Source organism: Lynx rufus, unplaced genomic scaffold, assembly GCF_022079265.1.
Source record: "Lynx rufus isolate CCGP_SWC_20201006 ecotype Redwood Valley unplaced genomic scaffold, mLynRuf1.p SCAF_25, whole genome shotgun sequence".
NCBI classification, from domain to species: domain Eukaryota; kingdom Metazoa; phylum Chordata; class Mammalia; order Carnivora; family Felidae; genus Lynx; species Lynx rufus.
Window position 1 is genome coordinate 6,398,299 of NW_025814840.1, and position 12,314 is coordinate 6,410,612.

A 12,314-nucleotide genomic window follows, 5' to 3' on the forward strand; every position below is an offset into this window, starting at 1 on the left:
TAATAACACGAGCCAGTCTTTTCTATCCCAACTGATACAACACCTTGCGCCTTTGAGGGTTTGAAAACACCCGCTTGTTTAAAACAAAAAAAGATATCGTAAAGCACATCTTTGGATATCCATAGCTGAAAATTTTATCAAAGTATCTCAGAGAATACAAGGAAGTTCACGCGGTCCCCTGCATTTAGTAGACGTTCAATAAGTGTGGCTAAAGTCTGTGTGATGGTGACGAGTTAAACTCTCAACTTCACACTTGCGTTAGGGCCGAGTGGAAATATTTTGGAAGAAAGTATGCTGGCTGTTTCCTTGCAGGCACCCTGTGTCTCCAGACAGTGGAATTACATGAGGTGCTTTCTACCCCCCTACTTTTTCATTCTTAACTGAACTTGCCAAATTTCCCAAAACAAATATGTTTTTGAGAGTCAAAGAAAAGAAATCAGATTATGATGACCCTTTCTTCAAGAATGCATTAATAACGTGGGTCATAAACTCTGGCATGTGATGGTCCTCCCACCTGGAATTTTCTCTATAACACCAGAAAGATATTATGTTTTCATAGATGAGCGTTTGCAGAAAACTTCCTGCCCAAGGTGCAATCAGTTTACATCAATTTTAATTCTATTAAAACTAAAATAGATTTAATAAAGATTGCCCTCGAGTAGTCTGAATATTTTTTAATTTTTTTAAGTGTTTATTATTTTTGAGAGAAAGAGAGAGACAGAGTGTGAGCGGGGGAGGGCAGAGAGAGAGGGGGTACACAGACTCCAAAGCAGGCTCCAGGCTCCGAGCCATCAGCACAGAGCCCCACGCAGGGCTCGAACTCACAAACCACAAGATCATGACCTGAGCTAAAGCCTGACACTTAACCCACTGAGACACCCAGGCACCCCTGAATATTTTTTAAAGTAGGATACTTGATATGATATTACTTATAAATACTTACGTTTATCATGTATTCCCATACTTTTATATTATTTTTAAATAGTTCAAAATATGGTGTGGATTAGCACTGTTTGTTCAACTACCCTATTGATAATCTATTTTCTTTTTTTAATGTTTACTTATATTTGAGACAAAGAGTGTGCAGGAGGGGCAGAGAGAGAAAGAGAAAGAGAGAGAGAGAGAGAGAGAGAGAGAGAGGAAGAGAGAGAATCTCAAGCAGGCTCTGCACCAGCAGTGCTGAACCCAACGTGGGGCTTGAACCCCCAAACTGTGAGGTCATGACCTGAGCTGAAACCACGAGTTGGATGCCTCACTGAGCCACTGGGCGTCCCCCCATCACATTCCTAATCTAATGGCTGTTTTTAGCACACATAAAGCATTTTATTTGTTGTTAGTTTTTGTTTCCTTAGTCCCTACTATTGAATACAATGTGCAAGTGGAAGGCCTTGGGGTTACAGAAGTATAAGATGTAGTGTCTGACCTAAAATGCGTAGAATGTTGTTGCAATGAAAGTTTATCCAAAATTAAAAATGCACTGAGTGAGGAATACAGCTGTGGGCATTACCTTTCTGTACAGAGTGATAAAACAGACCATCCCCGGGGCGCCTGGGTGGCGCAGTCGGTTAAGCGTCTGACTTCAGCCAGGTCACGATCTCGCGGTCCGTGAGTTCGAGCCCCGCGTCGGGCTCTGGGCTGATGGCTCAGAGCCTGGAGCCTGTTTCCGATTCTGTGTCTCCCTCTCTCTCTGCCCCTCCCCCGTTCATGCTCTGTCTTTCTCTGTCCCAAAAATAAATAAACGTTGAAAAAAAAAAAAATCTTTAAAAAAAAAAAAAAAAACAGACCATCCCCTGACCTAATGAGTGAGGACCAATATTTACACATAGGGATGTTCCTCATAGTGAAATTTACAATGTTGAAAGTTAGATATATCCTAAATGTCCAATAAAATATTACCGCTCACAGAAAATATGATCACCCTTCCATTTACCAGTTATATAGTCATGTAAAACTATGCTTTCAAAGCAAGTCTTGGAGAAATGTCCAAACATGAATGTTTACCTAAAAATCAGAATGCAAAACTGTATACAGCTTCCAAATAATATTTTGAGAGATTATTTACACATGGTAAAAACCCTGAAAAGTAATAAAATGTAATCTCTGATTAGGGTAAGTTTTTCTTGCCTGATGTTCTTCCCCCCCCCCCAAACTTTCTATAGTGGGTATGGACTATTTTTATTATAAGGGGAAAAAGTCTCATGAAGTGGGGAAATGTTCTAAGCAGCATTCCATTAGCAGTAGAAAAATTGGGGAAATTTCATGGAGAAAACCTCATTATTAAAGGTGCAGGATAGTAGTACCTGGGTTCATCAGGCTGGTCTTTCAAATCTTTGTATGTTTGAAATTGGCTTAATATTGATATAGTCCAACCCTTTCATTTTGCAGTCAGAAAACAAGCCCCAGGGTTATACAATTCAGTAGAGACATGACCCAGAGGTCAGCAAACTGGACCCATGACTCAAATTTGGCTCCTGCCTGTTTTTGCCATAATCTCAGCCTACGAATGATTTTTCACATTTTTAAAGGGTTGTCTTTTAAAAAGCCAAAAATATCAACTATCTGGCCCTTGACAGAGAAAGTTTGCTTCCCCCAACTCTAATGCTTACTCTAGTACTTTGTTTTAGAGGCAAATCCGCTGTTTTTTAAGAAAATTCCCCATAACACAGATGAGTGTCTAAACGTCCTGGAATGAAGCAGGTGGCCCCTATTTCTCCTACCCACCCCCACCAGCTCCAGCTTGAGCCCTCATTCGCTCATTGACTCCACAAAGAGGGACATGGGTCCTGCCTTCATAAAGGTTATTCTCAAGGGACAGGCAGAAAATAACTGAGAAACCAAATAACCACAGATCACATTAAGAGCCACAAGTATCATAAACCGGTCGTGTGCCAGAGAATGGCAGGTGACCCTCTTCAAGCAAGAGGACACTGATGCCAGGACTTGGAAGACGTGTGCCAACAAAAACAAACTTTGCAAGGAGCCAGAGAAAATACCATCCTTGGCAGAGGGGACCACTTGGGCAGGACGACTGAACCAAAACATTTATAAAATGCACAGCACTTTTGAACAGCCAAGACATCAGTGTATCTTACTTTCGAAGACCCAGTAAGATTACACCAGATAAATTAGAGAAATGAGTGGACTCCGTCCTTCCCCTCTGTTAATCAGCCATGAGCCTGGGTTCCTGGGAACAGGTCCCTCACACTAGGGACAAAATACAGCTTAATTCCCACCCCTCGAACTTTGCTCGTGGTGCATATTCTCTTACATGGACTTTCAATACAGCCGTATATCTTAATTATAATTTGTTCACCTCCTCAACAAAACTCACGTAAAGGTACAAGTCCTAAGTTGGAAAGGATAGTGTTAGATCAAATATAAATAGGATTGGGATACCATCCCTCTCTAAGGGTGCCCCCAAAATAACTCCCTTCATCTCTCTGGTTTTGTATGACGTACCTTAGTCCTTTTACTTGGGTAGTTCTTAAGTTGCAATTTTTTTCTTATGAATAATGCAATGGAAATAAGCAACTTGGGATCCCAGTGTTTACAACTGGCTTCATCCAGATTAGCACCAAGAGGGGCAGCTGGGAAAACACTGTGGCATTGGCATTCCTTCCCAGCCACCACACAAAGTCCTGGGGACAGGAATAGGAATTTGACTTCATGGTAAAATATAGCTCCCAGGTCCTACTTTTTCCTTCCAGTGCCTGTGACCACCTGCTCATGTCCCGGCTATCCAAGGACATAAGTCATTCACCAAGTGTGTTAATACTAATTCTTGAAATAGGGAGACTAAGCCTGAGAACAGGATGGGGCCAGTTTATCATCACAGACACACATTTCCCTAAGCTTCTCACCCCAGCCACCCACAGACCAACTTTGAAACTCCTAAGAAGCTTTGCTTCTACGAGCCACAAGTGCCACAGCATGGTATGGCAGACTCCAAATGACACAATAGTCCCACGAATCTTTCTGAGGAAAACGTATGCCTGACAGGTGACGGGAACCTCAGGATCCTGAGAAATAGAAATGCATTCCCGAAGCTATTTGCAGACATCAATGAAATTCTCCTCAAATAGCTTCAAAGAGGATTGGTTATTTATGAGCTCTTCAATATAAGGTTCAAAATCTTGGGAAACTACGTCTGATGGTGTTTTTCCTTAAACTACAAGCACATGGGGTTTTCCATGTAAAGATAGGTGTCAACTTCATGACTCAAATATATAGAAGCATGGACAGCTCTTTGGGACTATGGACTTCACTTATAGGCAACTTCAGGACTTCTCAAATTATTGTTTCTTTAATACTGATCAAAACAAGTATTAAGGGTTATCAAAATAAATATTTTAAAATTAGTTTTAATGTTTATTTATTTTTGAGAGAGAGAAAGAGACAGAGTGCAAGTAGGGAAGGGGAGAGAGAGAGGGAAACACAGAATCCGAAGGAAGCTCCAGGCTCCGAGGCATCAGCACAGAGCCTGATGCAGGGCTTGATCTCACGCACCGTGAGATCGTGACCTGAGCCAAAGTCAGACACTTAGCCAACTGAGCCACCCAGGTGCTCCTCAAAATAAGTATAATAGTGAACCAAAAATAAGTGACTCTTCACTTAAAGAAACTGAGAGTTTGTCATGAGATTCAAAGATAGCTTTCCAACATAGGCAAGGACTAAAAAAGGCAGCTCACACAACATGCAGTCATGAATCTGTGTAGGATTTCATACTTGCGATTCTTTTTCAACATTGTTTCAGAGGTGCAGGGGAGAGAGCGGAGATGATGTTAAATGGAGCCTTGACACAGCATTACGTGACTGAATCTCAGAGTAGGAATTATTCTACAGCTGACGCTTGAACAGTGTGGGGGTTGGGTGCTGACCCCCGACACACAGTCAAAACTCTGCCTATAACTTTTAACTCCCCCAAACTTAAGCACTAACAGCCTACTGCTGACCATAAAAGGTCAATTAACACCAACTAATATGATATATTATATATATGTATACACAGTACTCTTACAATAAAGCTAGACAGAAGATGTTAAGAAAATCATAAGGAAGAGAACATATATTTACAGAACCGTAAAAAATCTGCACCTAAGTGGACCGGCGCAGTTCAAACCCCCAGTGGTCCAAGGTCAACTGTAGTTTCCGTCCTCCTTCAGGCTTTCTGATAGGAAGAGTTAGTTGTTGGAGGTACATCTTAAACCCCTCCCCAGCCCCTGCTGATCTTTTCTTAAACACCGAGGACAGGACTCGGGCTCAGAGATTTTAGACAATAAGCCGAGCGACAATGTGATCATGATTTCCCTCGTGTACGGTTGTTTTCATAATTACCTTCCAGTTGTGCGAAAGGATCTTGCTATTTCACTTATAAGAATGATTTAGGTTTTCTTTTTTGCCTAAGCTTCTTTAAGAAAAAGAAACCGATGCAAAGAAAGTCTTTAAGTAATAGGATAGGTATCAAGCAGACACGCAATCAGAAAGACATTGGTTCTTTAAATTTCCACAGCATTCCCTTTAAGGGTCCTTTTGACTAACTCACAAAACATCCTCTGGACATTGTCCCACATTGAACTGTGGAGTCAGGGTAGCCTCCTTTCAGGAGCATTCTATCACCCTCACAAGACTTTTGCCATCACCCAGTCAGCCCTGTTCTTTTATAAACAAAGACTTTAAAGTCAGGAAAGGCTACGTGTCTTCTCAAATCCCTCAGCTTGCCAGAAATTAAAATTCACGGGGAATTTGGTAAGGAGAATAATTACCGTATAAAATTCCTCTCGTGCCAAAAAACAAATGCATTAGGTGACATTCTTGGCATACGTTGAACCAGGTAGGACAGGATAAGAGGTCGGTCCCTCAAACCAAAGTTCTTCACCTGCATGTGGACCGATGTCTTTATCTGTAATGTGGACAGCTTTGTATAATGTAACCAGATCTCCGTCTACCGGAATATTACTCAATTCAAAAAGGCGAACTGAATCCATAATTGGGCCTATTGAATAAATCACACGTTCTGAAAGGTAAAAGCCCAAAAAGGATAAAGGAATCACCAAAGCTGTCACCCAGTTATTTCTTGGATGGGATCAAGAGGTTCTTATAGATTTCAGCAGTGTGTCCACGCACGTGCCTGGAGCCAGAAGGAGGCGTGAGCACGGTGAATCTGGTGTCACACAAACAAGTGCCGTGGGGTCCATCATTAGGTGGATTTTGTTGCAAAATGTGAACGCAGGGTCTTAGAAGTGAGTTGGCATTTTACTTTTCCTCTTAGTAAAGGCAGGCACACTCCAAAAAGTTTTTCTGATTTCGAAATTTTCATAAGGATGTTCTTGAATTGACTATTCCCATGAAATTGGCCAGAAACGTGTATTATAAAAAGCTTTACAAGATACAAGGTATGTTTAAAGGGCTGTTGGCTTTTGAATGCTTCAAATAGCGAGTTGCTGAATTCCAAAAGAATGGTTTGCCACATGTAATCCTTGAAGGGAAAAGGAAATTATTACAGGTTATTAAATGCAGCACTTGATAATGTCAATTAGTTCTGCCTCCGTAAGACGACAAGTGACCTGAGATGACATTAGGAGTGTTTTGCTAGGCAACAGGCCTTCAAAAGTCAGCTTTCCAAAGTGAAACAAGAACGTGATTCCTAATTTGCTAAAAAAGTCATTTTCATGGGAGAACTGTAGCATATATTTTTTTTTTGTACGATGAAACATAAGGACTCTGCGGAGAGTGAAGTAAGTTTCCAAGAGCCAAAATCGATTTGTGATTCTTTTTGTGATCTTTGCCATGAATGCACGCCACCAAGAATATTATTCAGAATTCATTGAATCAGCCATTTCTATTCAAGTTAAGTTTATAAGTAAACTTTCTCTCACTTACATAAACAGAAAAGCCACAGGTTTCATATAATTACATGTTTTCTCATGTACAATAAAGTGCCTCCTGAGATAAAACATCGGCCTGTAAACTACGTAATATCCCACACACCACGTTTTCAGAAACACAAAGCTGTGTGAGGAGAAAGTTCAATTTGTACTTGCTTATTATATCCCTGCTTTAGCTTTTCCTCTCGGTTTCCAGATGTGGTTTCGCTTTCTGTCAATTGCCACATCCCATTTATTCAGCCCTTACATCACAATTATTATTGCTCTATTTGTAGAAAAGTAATACCTGACATTCATATTGAGCATGCTTTTAAAGGGCTGTAAAAAATATAGCTAATAATTGGTGGGGGGCGGGGGGACACCAGGATAGCTCAGTCGGTGAAGCATCAACTCTTGATTTCTGCTCAGGTCATGATCTCACGGTCATGAGATAGAGCCCCAAATCGGGCTCTGTGCTAACAGCATGGAGCCTGCTTGGGATTCTCTCTCCCACTCTCTGCCCCTCCCCCACTCACACGCTTTCTCTCAAAAAAAAAGTATTAAAAAATTAAGAACCAATATGTAACTAATAAGGGTCATGTCAAATTCAACGGTATATAAATTTAAAAAACTCTGCTCCCTAAAATTTCTCAGCCTAAAATAGATTTTACCAACCTGAAGTCACTGATGTTAAGTTGTGAGAGTGAATAATTAAAACACAAACAGATGATTATCTTTATATAGAATCAACAAAATGAGTGCTCCCCACATCACCATGTGCTGTCCTCAGACAACAGAAAGGTCATAAGCAGACCAAAAGTGAAATCACATCTAAGAGGATCCTTTGGGTGCATCTCATTTAAGTACTCTTACATTTGCCTTGAACCCTATGACATAGGAGATATATAGGTGGTATATAGGTGGGAATAGAAATAATGCCTAATAACTTTATTCAATCTTACAAATAACTGGGAACACACGGTATTAAGTCATAAACTTCAAAAGACGCAGTCCCGAAAGATGTTCTTGATACACTGACGTTGACTGTTGAGAACAGTCTACAAGAGTCTGGCCTCTGAACCAGTGCTCTGGCCATGGCCCCGGTGACTGGCATGCTTGCAAAGGCTACGAATGCCACCAAGCCTGAGTGGACCGTCCAGCACCTGAGCTAACAGGAACAGAAATAAATATAAACATCAGCAATTGGAAAATGGGCAAGAGAACATCTGAAAATAGTTTAGTAAGGGACCGTACACAATTTCTTCCCCTTGGCAAGAAAAAACAAAGGACCAAAGGCAACCACGATGAGGATTACAGATCATTTCCAAAGAATCATTCAAGGAATTAAAATTACTGTTCAGGAAATTAAAAAAAAGAAGAAGACTGTAAGAGGGTTTATTAATTAATCTCCTTCCAGTTTATAAATGGGCTCACTAAGAGGAGACAACAAACCATCTGGTCTCGAGGTCTGGTGAAGCTGAATGAAAAAAGTAGGCATAGTGCAACATGAAGAATTATGAGAAAAATGCTTTCGTGACTGTTAACCAGTATATGTCCTGTGAAATTCACCAGATTGAGAATTATTGGACCCCCAGACTAGTGTTTTCTGCAAGAAATTAAACCAGTGTGACTTTAGGTGAGCCCTGTAATATCTCTGGTCTCAATTTGCTCATCTGTAAAATGAGCATATTGGGTTAATATAAAAACCAAAGAAAAATATCATCACAGGCATAGGGCTTAGGATTCAAATTTTGTCTTTGTAACTTACAGCTTGAGTGACTTGGGACACAGTCTGTGCCTTGGATTTTTCATCTCTAAGATGAATGCTATCATCCTGTTGGGTTTGTTGAGATTAATCGAGTTAATACATGGAAAGCCCATACTTAGCACAGTAACTCAATTAGGGTTAAGCGTTGTGGGATTTTTTTTTTTCCTGCTACTATTGTGTATAAATAACAGAAGTCAACTCCTGCCGATTATGCAGGAAAGAAGTTTACTAAAAGAGTGTTTGTTTATAAATTTGGAGAACTAGATTTAAGAGTAAGCTTTCGGGGGGGGTTTAAGGTTTTTAGGAAGTATGGTTTTAGGAAACCACAACACAAATCTGGAATAATAAGAAAATATATCATGGGTGCTCGACATTATAAGTTTACACCAGTATGATTCCTACACCAGAATTCAAGTTCACCTTATTGTAACCATGACTGTCCCAGCTGCAAAAGAATTTGGAATGACAAGTATCTGGCCTTTCTTTTTTTTTTTTTTTTTTTTTTAAATTTTTTTTCAACGTTTATTTATTTTTGGGACAGAGAGAGACAGAGCATGAACGGGGGAGGGGCAGAGAGAGAGGGAGACACAGAATCGGAAACAGGCTCCAGGCTCTGAGCCATCAGCCCAGAGCCTGACGCGGGGCTCGAACTCCCGGACCGCGAGATCGTGACCTGGCTGAAGTCGGACGCTTAACCGACTGCGCCACCCAGGCGCCCCCTGGCCTTTCTTAACTCTTGTAGGAAAATGCAATTTTGGTCAGATTCCCCAGATGTACGAAAAGAGCAGATGCCAGGTGGTCAAAATGAACTCAGCCCATTTGACCTCATGCTAAGATTCATTGCCTACAATCATTTATGAAAGTGTGAGTGGTTTCACTCAACATGGTATACATCATTTCTTAAAGACTCTACGGTTCCATAATGAAAGATTTAAAATCTGTGACAGGGGAACTTTCAAATACTCTTGATATATAAACTGAATGACTAGGTAGGCTCAGCATCCAATATGTGAATTCAACCCCCTGGATTTATAGTTAGAATTAGGTCTTCAATTTGTCATTTACCTAGTTGAAGGTTTCTATGTATGTATGCATTATAACAGACAGTAAGTGGTTTCCAGATCTTCCATTAGAAATGTACAGGTTCCCAGAGTTTAATGAACATCCTCTCAAGAAAAACAAAAACCTATATTCTCTCTCTCGGAACTATTAATACTTTTGTGCTGAGGGAATGTGTCCCCTGAGAAGGACATCAGCCAGTCGGGGAAAGAGCCATTATAAGCGGGCTTTATCTATTTTAAACTCCTTAACTATAAAAACAGTGCCAAAAATACCAACAATACAGCTCCCAACTGTCCTTTCTGAGTAATGGACAGCTATTCTAATACCATGACTAACGCCCAGCGTGGTCTTAAATTGGTCTAGACTTCCAGCCTGGTGTATTCCAAGTCCAGTGGGTGGTGGGTAGAACAGATCTCCCCCAGGCATGAATTTTGAGGTGTCTCTGAACCAGCCAGACTCTGTGATCCCCAAAAATATCCTTGGGGAATTTTTTTCAAGTGTTCATAGAAACCATAGAAAGACAATAAGCTCTCCTGTGCAGTCATCTTGGCTCATAAGCAGATGAAGCCTCCCATGCACGTCCACAAAATAGTTCAGTGATATTTTTAGCAATTATATCAAGAAAGAAAGTTGAAGGGAAAATTTTAAAGGTCAATCTGTTGGTTGCCTATTTATTTTCCAACTGTCAGACAAAGCCTGACAGATCAGAAATTCTGGAATCGCTACTTTAGTATTATGGGATAAAAGTTGGGTTTCTTCAACCTGAAGAATAAAAATACTACCAAATTTATGCTGTGTATTCCAATAATCCATCGACTAGACCTCTAGGCATTTAACATACACAGAAATCGCCCCCAAGGGATCATCATCAACCAAATGGTGAGGGTCAAACCAAGAAGGTGGATTTTACTTTGGTGAAAGAAATATGCCTCCTTATAGGCAACAGATATTAGATATGTCCTTCCAAAATTTGTGTAATAAAATGATTGGAAATTGGAAAGGATTTTAAATGCAGCAGAGAGCTTGCCATTTAACAGCATGCTGATTTTTTTTTTCTTAAATGAGTGTTTAAAGGTATGGATCTGTTATAAATGATTAAGCTTCCATATAACAAGGCAAAATGTGGGGATAAGGCTGATGGTCTCTGAAACCAGACTGCCTGGGTTCAAATCCCAGCTTTGCCTCTTCCCAACCATGTGACCTCAGCAAATTACTTAATCTGCCTAGGCTTCAGTGTTTTGGGTAAAACGAGGAGAGCCATGGTCCTGAACCTGTGACGTTCTTTAAGGGTTACGACAGCGTCTGGTATATAGCAAGTGCCGTATAGGTTTCTGTTAGACAAGAAATAAATAGAAGTTTTTAATATATCTCTGAAAATATCAACTTCATATTTTTCAATAAATTCTTGGTTAAGATACAGCTCACTGAATTCTTAAGGAGTTTTTTCCCCCTATAAGTATAAAACATTTCATTTCTCAGTGATGTAAATGTTTTGCTGCTAGATGATTCTGCAAAAATACAGGGGAAGGTAAAAAGGATGAGAACTCTTGAGGAAAATGTTTAAATACTTAGTAAAAGAAACACCCAGTTGTCGGAAGCATAAAATAATCAAGGCAAAGGTAGAACACCCATCCGACGCCCTTTTTTTAAATTGAAAGCAACATGATATAAATTAGGAATAGAAAAGTGATCACAACCAGAGACGTAATTTACGTTGTGATCCAAAAGCCTTTGTGCTAATACTTATAAAATAATTGAGGAAGTCTCAACTTGGGATACAGAAAGATTTAACAGTGAAACTAGCGGCCGCTTTACCTTTGATTTTAAACAATCCTGTAAAACAAGGTCTTTAAACAACTAACATCTGACTTTTAAGAATCTACATGGAAAAATATTTGGAAACGCAAAAAAACTTAACACTAACTGCTTCTATAGATGGGTAGGGTGATGCACTGGGAAATGTTTCTTTTTACCTTATATATTTACCGTGTTTTTCCTCTTCTACGTTACTGTTTTCTCCAACAACGTATGTCATTTTATAGTTTAAAACTTCTTATAGTTTAAAACTTCTTAAAGTATCACTTGTAGAAGTTAGCAATGAATACTGTCATTCTGTCCCCTATATTCACCTTTCTCCAAAAATCATAATAAGGGTGTAAAGACAAAGATCTCTGGCTTTGCCTAAGTGGGAATAAGAAGACCCTCCCCAGCAAATACACTATCCCAGGTCAGCAGTGGTGGACCAGGCCCACACTTCACATGGGGCCCCTGAAGTTGCTTTCCAGTCTTTAACTTCTGGAAAAATAAAGACAGTAATGCTATCTTTAATATCTAATGTCTAGTAAAGAAAAGAACCAGAACTACTCCTTCCCAAAGAAGGCCAAGGGTTGGTTGGTTTCACCAAGGGTTAGTTAAGACAAAGCCAAAAGAAGGAGGAAGAGGAGGAGGAGGAGGGGGAGGAGGAGGAAGAGGAGGAGGAAGAGGAGGGAGGAGGAGGAGTAGGAAATTCTATTTGGACTGAGAACAGCTCTGTTCCCCACAAAGAGATCCAACATTAGTAAACCCCTCTCACCATCCTGTCAGCTTTGAAAACAGATTTAGGTTTCTCACTAGCTACCCCC

The 12,314-nt window shown here is 40.2% G+C and overlaps 1 protein-coding gene across 2 annotated transcripts in view; it reads left to right on the forward strand.

Annotated features, from left to right (window-relative positions):
- Window positions 1-12,314, forward strand: part of A1CF (APOBEC1 complementation factor) — a 52,078-nt gene that overhangs the window by 3,639 nt on the left and 36,125 nt on the right. The window lies entirely within an intron of this gene.